The following is a 12,522-nucleotide window of genomic DNA, read 5'->3' as shown; positions in this document are numbered from 1 at the left end:
TTCATTATGTATCTTTTGATAGGTCCGTCAGAGGACCACTGATCCCTCTCGCCTGAGTGAGGCTGGATCCTCAGCCGCTGCAGAAGAGCCAATTCTCTCGCTAGTTCAAGCATCAACTAACCCCGTGGCACCTCTTCCATCTCCTACATCTACAGAGCATCTGCAATGTCCTACCATTCTAATAACGATCTCTGATGACGACTCCTCGGAGGATGAAAGCGTGGAAAGCCACTCTGAGACTTCTGCCGCTTATGAGGAACTGATGACGACAGAGATTCTCGCGGCACTAGAGGTTCAAGAGGTGAATGAGGTGGGGCCTCTTCCTCTTGGTGACCACGTACCAGATATTGACCTGACAGCTCGAGAAGTAAGCCACTGTTTGGCCAATACTTTCCATTTCCCTTTAGATCCAACCCCGCTTTCTGACATTTCTGAATCTAACCAGGATTCTGTTTGTACTGAGGAGGTGGCTACAAACGCTGAGGGTCCTATCGGCCGGACAGTCACCCCAGAGATGGAAAATGATACTGACGGTGGTGGTGCCCCCCAAGTCTCGCGAATAAATAAGACAACCGTCGAAGCCGAGGGCCCTGTGCTTGAATCTGCTCCACTTGCCCATGGTGAGCCGCGAGTTGAATTTCCAGATTCTCCCGCGGCTGAAGGGACAGGCCAACCTATTGAAGATGAAGAAACTGAGGAAGCCGTCCACCCTTTTGCATTGGTGGTTCGTGATCCTGTGGCGCCTCCGCCGCCTCCTCCTCCTACCAGATTCGAGAGATTGATGAGGGTGTTGGAGGTAACTCCTCTTTCTGCTGTGGATGAGGCTAAGGTGGTGCTTTACGAACATCTGGGTCCTCGGGTATTGGAGACTGACATCCTCCCGCTAGTCTTGGAAGCCCTAAGGTATCTTTGCCAGGAGAAGGCATTGACCCTGCAGCAATTTAGTGCCATTGACGATCTGCTGAATGAACTTGGTGAGGCCCGCCAACGTCAACCGGCCGCGAACGCCCAGGCTCATGACACTCGAGAAGCTTTGAATAGCCTCTCTCGAGAAATGGACATCTCTCGCGGTATTTTAAATGAGAGAACCAACCGCCTGCGGGAACTACAAATCCAAAGGTCCGACTTCAAACTTCGGATCGAGGACCTCCATACCGGTTTAGCCTTTGTTGAAAATGCGATTGCTACAGAAGAAGCCCAACTCGATGAACCTCTGGCAGCTTCTGAAGAAATGGGCCGCAACCTGGCCCATCTCAGAGAACGGGCCACTCAGGCCGAAGCTAGTGCTATTGCGGCGAACCTCCGCGTGGAGGAACTTTGCTTGAAATTGAGCTTTGTGAGCCAATCTCTGTAGGCCCCCTCGAAAACCGTTCGGTCTCCTCACATGCTATTAATCCTCTCTTTTCCGAGATTTAAGGCATTAATCACTCGTTGAAAAACAACGGTCATGAAAAAATAATCTCGTGAATAGAACAGTTACCTCCTCGAAAACCGTTCGGTCTCCTCACATGCTACCTCTCTTTTCCGAGATTTAAGGCATTAATCACTCGTTGAAAAACAACGGTCGTGAAAAAATAATCTCGTGAATAGAATAGTTACCTTCTTGGAAACCGTTCTCGATTTACTGACATCGGTTTTGAAATTGAGCTTCATCCAAGGATAGGGATTTGCCTGAAGTCCCTATAAATAGTTGTATTTAGGGAAAGGAATACTCACAACAACTTTTCTGGAATATTCAAGAAATGGCCTTTCAGTCCTTGCTTCTTTTTCTCCTTGTTCACAAATCTTCCCCTCATGAAATGACCTTTAGCCTCTAAATTTTAGGCTTTATGGCGTAATCTTAAGCCTGGGTTAGGCCTTATGGCGTAATCTTAGGCAACCCCTTGTTTCTCCTTATGGAATCCTGCAACAACAATGCCAGGCTTCAGATTGGTTTAGAAACGCGAGGGGGGCTCCGAGTGTGGGATCCACGATCATGGGAGATCATCTTTGTCATAATCCTACACGCGGAGTGAAACGGAGAAAGGGAGGACGGCCACTCTGAGGTTCGTCTTTCCTCCTCTGTTTTCTTCCTTCTGGACCCGGCCCGTGTTGTGCCCTCCAGATGGAAGGGGCTTTGGTTCTCACCTCCTTCTCCCCCTTTCTCTTCTTGATAGAAATCTTGGAGGGATGAGAAGGGATGGACTCTTTGAAGGAATGGGTTCAAGCCACAGAATGGCTGTTCCTATACTTCACGTCCAACTAATGGTGGTTACCATGGCTAGAGGGGGTGCAGAGACTCAAGTTGATATTTGGTTCCTTCACTCTCTGCCCCTCCAGGAGATAATGGCGCGACTCAACCCGGCGTTGGATTCCATAGCTGCTTCCAATTGAGGGGGCTCAGGGGCTCAATTTTCTTTCACTGGAGTCTCCCCTTCTCATGGATAATGGCGTTGGCCAAGCCTATGTTGTATTCCTCTACCGCTTCCATGTAAATGGGCGCGGGGGCTCCGTTACTCCTCTTTTTCCTTCCCTGAAGTCTGCTCCTCCTTGAGATAATGGTGCGGCTCAACCCGACATTGGATTCCATAGCTGCTTCCACTTGAGAAAAGATTCAGAAGATATCCGAAGATTTTTGTTTTGTACTGTAGCCACTTTTGGCTTTGTAATGAATGTACTGCTTTTGGCCGCAAAGCCACTTTATGAATACAATAATATTTTCTTATCCTGATATCCAAATATCCGTGAGAAGCCAATAATTGTGTCTCGCAAGGCCCCAAATATAGGCCCCTATAGTTGTATATTGAAAATAATATGAACTTTTTAAAATATGTTCCGCGTCAAAAAGAGCCTCGCGGCGAGGGCTTTGAGAAAATATATATATATATATTTTTTTTTGAATCCACTTGCTTGCTCCCAACTCAAAACTCTTAGCGTCAATAACTCCTTCTTTTCCGAGATTTAAGGCACTAATCACTCGTTGAAAAACAACAGTCGTGAAAAATAATCTCGTGAAAAGAACAGTTACCTCCTCGAAAACCATTCGGTTTCCCCACATGCTATTAATCCTTTAATAATAGCTAACTCCTCAAAAACCGCTCCTCACATGCTGCTAGCTAGTCCCTTTTTTCCCGAGATTTGGAATGACTAATCTCGATTTACTGACATCGATTTGACTCCTCTTTGACCGTCCATCCAAGGGTGGATATTTGCATGCCTATATCTTCCTCCACATTATAAACCCAAATTTCCAATCCCAAAATCATTTCATCAATTCGAATATTTCTAACAGCAATCTTTCTTAATTACTCGTCATCATCACTCTTCAATTCTCGCATTCTCTCAATCCATCACCAATGGAACCACAAACCCAGCAACCAACCGAGGATGGAGGAAGCAACAAAGCAGCCGGGAGTAGTGCTAACATGCTTTATAAGCGGAGTAGGTGGACTCCCACTACAGATCAGATAAGAATCCTCAAGGAGCTTTTCTACAATAAGGGAGTTAGGTCCCCAACTGTAGAGCAGGTTGAGAGGATCTATCTCCAGCTGAAATGGGGCAAGATCGAGTTCAAGAACGTCTATTTTTGGTTCGTGAACCAAAGGGCTCGGGAGAAGCAGAAGAAGAAGTCCACTTCGGATGTTCATGTGCCCATGCAAAGATCAGGGCTTGTTGGTGATGACAATGTTACCAATTCATCTGCACCCGCTTCTGCTTCTTCTGCTGGTGTGATGATTGCTGTTAACGGGCAGATGGGGAACTATGGTGGTTATGGATCTATGAACATGGAGATTGAAACCCTTCCTCTGTTCCCCATGCATGGTGAGGACATCTTTGGCAACATGAAGACTACTTCCGATGGAGGTGGCGGTCACGGTGGTGGCTCTCACATTTCCCTTGAGCTCAGCCTTTCCTGCGAGGGCAAAGCTGGAAAAAGTTTCCGGAGCCGCTGACTCGGCTTAGTAGCTTTGTAGGAACACTTAGAATTGTCCCCTAAGAGTTGTATTTATGTATTTATTTATTTATTTATTTATTTATTATTTTTTTTTTTAATATAGTAGCTGAATTCAATAAGACAAGGTGAATCAATGTTTAGACATGCGGCCCAAGTATAGTCGCCTAGACACAAATTTTCTTTCAAATCTTTTGGGCAACCTTACTGAAATGGCCAGGTGGGGGAGGGCGAACAAGAGAGGCAGAATCCATTTTGGCATGAGCTACTCCCACATAGTGGTTTAGGCCCATTTGCACGCACTTCTGGATTCAAGAACCTGTCATGAACGTTGTCCCCCTTTCTAGACACCATTTCACATAGGCTATACTTACTAAGATGAGAAATGTCATAAGTGTGAAGACAGTTCAACAAGTGTTAATAAAAGCCGCCATTAACCTTAAGAGACCTGAACTAGGCATCAATAAGGAGTTTAGGCCAATATTAACAAAAGAGACTTCACCTATTCCGTTATGATTCACAACCCCTTACCAAATTCAACTTTTTTTTTTTTTTTTTTTTTATATAAATGACGAAAATAAAAGTGAAAACTGAAAATTGACAGGAAATTAAAAACAAAGAAAGAAGTTAGCAGCACTATGTTTAGCTAACCTCTAGAAGGACACGGGGGAGGCCATCTATACTTCACTCCAAGCTCAGATGCGTAAAAATTTATAGCATGAAAACCCCCCTTGTGAGAGCTTGAAGGAAAGCAACAAAGATACTTCGCGTGCCAAAATTGGAAGAAATTTAGCTGGTAGGAGGAGTAATCTTGCCCCCCCCAAGTATCTTTGTTGGCATAGAATTAGCCACAGATTGGCCATTATAGACGACCACTTGTTGGTTTGAATTCTCATGATCAAGAGCCTCAAAAACGACAATTTGGTCGCCTAGATCATATTTAATCACCACTTGGCTATTAGAATTTTTAAGAAATTCATTTTGGTGATCAACATAATGAACATGATCTCCATCTTGCCCCCCAAGAATCTGATCAGTAGCCACATATATGGCTGGGTCAGTGGAGAATTCAGATATTTGTTCAGAGACAACTTTATTGTCAGAAGAACAATCTTGTGGATCATCTTCTCCAAAAGCAGCCTCTGTGTAAGGTTGTGATTCTCCAGTGAGGCGTTTAGGTTTATCGCCATCTGTAGGCAATTCAACCTCAGAAACCACCTCTTCGCGAGCAGATTCTTGACTTTTCAATTCTCCTTGCTGTGAACCGACTTGGGTAGCCAAGATGGAACCCTCCTTGCGCAAGGTTGTGAACTCAGATGTTATGTTTGCGGCAGGTTGGGCAGTCTGTTTGTCTCTGCTCGAGAAAAGCTTTTGTGACTGCTCTTTAGCTTTCTGAGTATTTTGATTCATTCGCTGCTCCAACTCGCGAATTCGTTGTTCCCTTTTCGCGATCGAAGCTGCCAGATGCTTCCCATAATTTTCACTATGCACTGTAAGGATGCGAAGCCTCTCATCCAGGCTAGCATCTGGTGGAATGATGAGTGGTTCGAACTAGTCATCAATGTCAATATTGCCAATGGTGGCAACATTGGCCATCTTGTCACTTTAGGAATTTCTTTTGGTAAAGATTTTCCCCTGGCATCCCAATGATGGCGAACACAAAAAGACTCTAGTGTTGTCCAGATTGTCCCACTGGGTGTGCCAAAATGTTTGGCTCCAATTTTGTTGCAGCTGGTCAACAGTCTCTTTTCTGCGCGGGCGTGCCAGCACCGTTTGGGTGCGGTCGTCGGGGTGTCCCTTGACCTGACTTCTATCAAGCGATTGTAGACGAGGAGAGCACCAACCTCGTCTTGGGATTCTTTGTGCCTCGTGGTGAGGACTTTGCTGAAGTTTCTTCTTGTTCACAAGTCGATACTCAATATTGCAGATTGAGCAGAGCAAAATCACCGGGAAGTATTGAGATCTTGCTAAAGCGTGACTTTAGCTTGGCTGGGTTGCTAGGGCGTTACCCTTGCTTGGCTGGTTCTGTAACCATTGTGGTCGCGGCACTACCGTCGGCTCCCGAGGAGACTAGGACCGAAGCACGTTGACAGAGGGTTTGGTGGCACTGAAAGTCGGCTTCTGAGAAGACTAGGACTAGGAGTGTGATCACCGATAAGAGAAAGAGAAAGAGAGGAGTTGCTCTAGAGAGAACTTAGATCATCTTAGAGATGTTTGTTGAATTGTGTTGTTGTTTTTTGTTACTTGTTGTAGCCTCTATATATAGGCTACCAAGCAACACTATTTGGCCTTAAACAACTCATAATGGGTTAGGTTTTAGCACTTAAACATTAATGGAATGTTAGGTTTAAGCACTTAAAACACTAACGGAATGCTAGGTTTAAGCACTTAAACACTAATGGAATGTTAGGTTTAAGCACTTACTGCTCCAATTTTGCTGCAGCTATATCTCCACCAAGAACTCAAAATGGGCCTTCGACCTCTTCACATCAAATGATCCACAATTAGTGTAGATCATTGTGACAAATTTGTAGAGCTTTCTTCCATGTGGTTGGGCCGGAAACGCTGCTGGACCTCTTACAGGTCCAGTTTTCCAGTTTTGCTTCTGCAGAAAATTGGACTGATTGTTTGAAGGCCTTCCACTCAAAAATAGCTCTGGAACTCTTCATAAGAAATTATCCTTGAGCTGTCTAGAATGGATATGCAGAGTTTCAGCTCATTTCGAGTTCATTTGATCAGTCTGCCACCCCTCCTTCCTTGTTTATCTCGGTTTCTCCTAGCCGAAGTAGGAAAATGTGTTAAAGTTGACTTTTCATGCTTCCATAGTAGGCTTTATTTAGCCTCTAAATATATATTTCGAACTTGTCGACAATATATAGCTTGAGCCACTGACTTTGGCTCAATTTCTCCAAGACGTGCCTTGTCAGGCAAAAATGCTCATTTTGGGTCCAAACAAATTGTACGTGGGAGTTAGTATCATTACCACCCGGGAAGAAGACAGTTGGTTGTCGGTGGGTGTTTACTGTGAAATACAATTCGGATGGATCGGTGGACAGGTACAAAGCTCGATTAGTCGCTAAGGGCTATACTCAGAAGTATGGGGTGGACTACGATGAGACGTTTGCACCAGTGGCCAAAATTAACACAATTCGGGTACTTCTTTCGTTAGCTGCTAATCTTGATTGGCCTTTGCAACAATTTGATGTTAAAAATGCATTCTTGCATGGTGATCTGCATGAAGAGGTTTATATGGATTTGCCTCCTGGATATGGTACTTCCACTAAAGAGCAGGTGGTGTGTAAATTGAAGAAGTCTCTTTATGGTTTGAAACAGTCTCCCAGAGCTTGGTTTGGCCGGTTTACCAAGTTCATGAAGAAAATTGGGTATCGACAGAGCAATTCCGATCACACCTTGTTCCTTAAACATCAGTGTGGTAAAGTGACTGCCTTGATTATTTATGTTGATGACATGGTTGTGACAGGTGATGACTTGGAGGAGATTCAAAGGTTACAAGGTCAGTTATCTTCTGAATTTGAGATGAAAGATTTGGGTAGTTTAAAATATTTCTTGGGAATTGAAGTTGCTCGTGGGAAGGATTGTATTGTGTTGAGTCAAAGGAAGTATGTTCTAGACTTGCTGGCAGAAACAGGTATGCTTGACTGTCAATCTATCAATACTCCTATTGAGCAGAACCATCGATTAGCAGAGTATTTGGATCAAGTACCTACAAATAAAGCAAGATACCAAAGGTTAGTTGGACGGTTGATTTATTTGTCTCACACTAGACCGGATTTAGCTTATGCAGTTAGTGTGGTGAGTCAATTTATGCATAATCCTAGTGAGGCTCATATGGGTGCTGTATTTCGTATTTTGAGGTATTTAAAGTCTGCTCCAGGGAAGGGATTTATTTTTTCAAAATACAGTCATCTAGATGTTTCTGGATACACAGATGCCGACTGGGCAGATAATATTACAGATCGCAGGTCCACTTCGGGCTACTTCACATTTGTGGGTGGTAACTTGGTTACGTGGAAGAGCAAGAAACAAAAGGTGGTGGCTCGTTCTAGTGCAGAAGCAGAGTATAGAGGAATGGCCCGAGGACTTTGTGAGATGTTGTGGTTGAGAAATTTGTTGAGAGATTTAGGGGTCAAGCAGAAAAAGGCTATGCCGCTTTATTGTGATAATAAGGCTGCGATTGAAATTGCTCACAATCCTGTTCAGCATGATCGTACGAAACATGTGGAGGTACGGTAGATCGGCATTTCATTAAAGAAAATCTTGCTAGAAAGGTCATTTTGTTTCCCTTCGTTCCTACTGAAGAACAGGTGGCAGACATTCTCACAAAGGCTCTTTCGAGTAAAGCATTTTATGACTCACTTGACAAGTTGGGCATCCGTGATCTGTATTCACCAACTTGAGGGGGAGTGTCATTACGTGTATTATTAGGATTGTGTATCTTGTATATTATTAGGAATATTCTCTTCTGTTTTGTTTCCTAATAGGACATGTTGTATCTTGTATATATACTCCTTTCTTGGAGAAGATAAATAACACATATGAGAAAATCCTAAAATTCCTTTGTTTCTTGGTTCCTTTTGATTGCTAGTTCTGATATTTTTATGTCTTAAGTCACGAGTAATATGGAAAATTTATGATGTAATTTTTTTTTTGAAGTGATATACTACTTTCAGCTTAATTTAGTGAATATATTTTGCTATTGGAATTCATTATCAATAGTGCTAGTAGTTTCTTGATAGGCATGTGGATGTTCTTCTTGTCTAGCACACAATATTTGCTAGTCGGGAATAACCCACAATAAACATGAGAGTATGAGATATCATTTATATTTTATACTTGTATTTTATGTTTAATTGTGTAACTTGGGCGTGAGGCAGGTGCTAGTGCAGAGTTACATATGATGAATTTTATATTGTTGGGTCATATAATAGACGGCTCCATTTATCAATAAATTGTCTATGTCTTATAGAATATATATATATATATATATATATATATATGTGTGTGTGTGTGTGTGTGTGTGTGAAGCTTCAATTGTACGTCTTTTTTAAATATGTTTCAGTATGATTGTATGATAATATCCTTATCTACTGCATAAGTCGAAGTACATACCTATAAACAACATGGACAAGCATAGGACTGAATTCATCGGATGAATTCTCTTTAAACAGCTGGTGAGCATGCTCTCTTTGCCTTCACTTCCTCCAATTACCCTCGTAAACATTCTTCTCCCCTCCGGCCAGTTTGATGGATTAGCGAACAAGTTGTAGTATCCAGTCCAAAGTTACCTGAAACGCGGAACGTTGCGATACGGGTACGTCAGTCTTTATGGTACGCGGTACGCTAGGATATATTAGTTAATCTTAATCTTAATAGCAAATTGTTTTTACGTAACTATCCGTTATATAAATACTATGAAAACCTCATTAATTAGAATGGGTAAAGAGGTAAAATTATAAATAACAGAAAATATTCATTATCCTTTCTTGTTTGGTAAAAGGATAGTTATTAATTTTTATTTCAGAAGCAATAAGAATAAAAATCTCTTCCGGAAAAGGAAGAGCTAGGATAAATCATTCTCTATAAAAATAAAAAAAATAAAAAATAAAAAGATAAACCTAAAAAAAGAATAAGAGGATAATCAAATCGGATTTTGCCCTACATTACTTTTTCCTTCCTAGCCGCCCCATTTCAATCATGCATTCTAGAGTTATGATACTAGGTCCATCGTAGGAAATAGGAATTCAAAGGCTTGTCTACTGTAGTGATCGATTTATTTCAAAGGGAGGGCTCCACAGAGCCATTGAGTCGCAGAAGATGGAGGAAACATCATATTCAAGAACACCAGACGGGTAAACATCAAGTTAGATGGAGGACTGATAAGGGATCGCTCAACCAAGCGATCTGGGTCGCGGACGCGCCGCGATTGGGTACGTTGTTTCCGGAACACAGTTCGCTGGGGATATCAGCGTTTCCGGTGACTTTGATCCAGTCTATAAGGAAACGAAAGAAATCATCTGCAAGAACCAATTCCAAATGAGTTTTGGCAATGGAGGCTTAGCATACACATGCTCTCTACTCAAGACCAACGTATTTCCATGGAATTGGATATTAAGTGTCTGAGTTAGATATATTGTCAGTGACCATATATGTATACCTGATTAAGCATATATACCTTAACGAGGGACGAGACATTATGAAAATACAATTCTATATAGTGTCCCTGGAGACACAAATGATTGATGTATATTTTAATAAATGTTTATCTTAATTTAGTGAATATATTTTGCAATTTGAATTCACTAGTTAATAACAACGTACAGTTCTAGTTGTTTTTTTAGTATGCATAGTAACATTTATTAGTTGGAGAATGAACTACAAGAGAGGTATGAAATTCAACTCAAAGACATCTATCGTTGCATAGATGATTTTCTTTCTTGCAATGTAAGTTTTTTTTTTTTTTTTATCAAGAAGAACTTCATTAATAATGAACTGCTTACAACGAGTTTTAGGCAACATCTCATACACAGAAATGGCCACTAGACTTCACACTGGAACTCTATAATGACTGACTCAAGGAGCCAAAAAAGCCCCGACTCCAAACTTGCACTACAACAATATGGCAATGACAACAAGCGCAGGAGCAGTGAATCCTTGACATCTCACCTCTCGTCCAGCAAATACGAACCCTGAAGCTAGACAACTCACTTGTGTCAACACTAACTCGCCACCCAGAGTCCACCTGACCAGCTTTTGATCGACCAAGCCTACACTCATTGAGACCTAAACCCGACCAAAAGGATTTCCGGACATTCAGACCTGGGACTAAAGTAAACCCAACACTGTCACCACCCTATTGTCAACACCGTCAATTCACAACTGCTCCAAATCGCCATCTCCTCCAACCCAAAACCAGACAGGAACGATCCACTAGAAGGCCAATAATGCTCGTCTATGGCACAGCCCGACTTTTTCGCTGACCTAAAACCAGATAGAAACGCCCCACTAGAAGGCCGAAGAGAAGATTGTCTCTACCACATCTTGTAGTGTCTTATTACCAACAAAACAAAAACATTAAAATAAAACCAAGCCCTAAATCACTAGTAACAGCAACCCAACAACACAACCCGGCCCAACAAGTAGCAGAACAACGCCCAAATTCCGGTGCTTCATTGACATCGATCGCCGCCGGCCAGTATCACCCCATCGCTCGCCTCACTTGTGTTCACCAAGGATCCGGAAGAGACCAATTGAGATCGATCTACCCACCCCAAGATCCAACAGCCATCCATCTTCCTTGGACTACGCCTATGCCAGAAGGTCTCGCAGCTCCCTGCATAAAGACGTCGCAGCCGCCGCCACCTACGTCGGCAAACCACCATCGAGTCAAGGTCTCGATCGCCATCACACCACCCTAGCAACCAAACCGTATCAGATCTGGGTTGAACATCCCAGATCACAACCCTCAGAGATCGTGGTCGAAACAGAAACATAGATCGATCCCATCGCCGCCACCCAGGTTGCTCGTCCCCACTTTTACGACACACCATCAACTCAGCAACAGACAACCCGTCCGGCTGCACTCACCACCCTCGGACGAGGCTAGAAGCTTGCCTCGGTGCGGTGAGCCGCCGGACGAGCAGAGAGGAGCACACCAGAACCTAGTGTTTTTGAGAGCGACGGCCAAACCCTATCATCCAGAGGACCAAAGTTTTTGATAAAGTAAAATAGCTTTTTTTTCGCAATGTAAGTTGTACATGGGCTTTCTTTTTTCTTTTTTTTATTAAAAGACATAGACTTAGTTAGTTTAATAAAGTTAGACAAAACTAAAAAATGAATTTAGATGGTTGATGGGTACACTACTAGAATTCTGTTCATTTACATCAGTCCAGAACCGATGTAAAACTAAATTCTGACCGATGTCTTAGTGGCTAATGTAAAAGATGCAGACATCAGTATAAGCGCGTTTTTAACCGATGTCCCAGACACAAATCGATGTATAATCGTTATAATCATCATAATCTTATATGTTAACTATATTTAATTCTTCATATTTTCACATTTTATGCTTAATAAAGTATATCTCGAACAATACCTAAGTGAACATTTAAATCGATTACAATTTCAGAAATGATGTCTAATACTCTCGTAGACATCAGTCTCCAAAAATTTTTGTTTGTTCGTGTCCATTTTTACGTGCATCTTGCCGCCTTATTCTCCTGAGAACGATGTATGTGCCTTTAGGCAACATCGCTTTTCGTTAGTTGAAACGATGTCTTGTAGTTTTGTAGACATCATTTCTATTTTTCAAAACCGATGTCCTGTATTTCATGGTAAATCGGTTTACTTTATAACAGCTGATTTGTACGTTGACAGTAGATAACAGTTTGGTGTTTAGATATCAATGTGCATTGGTTTTGTGTACATCGATTTTTGGGTAACATTTCGATATGTTCATAATCATGAGACATCAGTCCAGTTTTAGGTACTGATTTGTAATCTCTGAATTGACATTGTTTTCTTTGACATTAGTGTTTCGTTTCCCATTTATATACATCAGTTCATATATATAA

Source organism: Rosa rugosa, chromosome 2 (genome assembly GCF_958449725.1).
Source record: "Rosa rugosa chromosome 2, drRosRugo1.1, whole genome shotgun sequence".
Lineage (NCBI taxonomy): Eukaryota > Viridiplantae > Streptophyta > Magnoliopsida > Rosales > Rosaceae > Rosa > Rosa rugosa.
The sequence above is the reverse complement of the archived record's forward strand: the minus strand, read 5'-3'. Positions refer to the sequence as shown.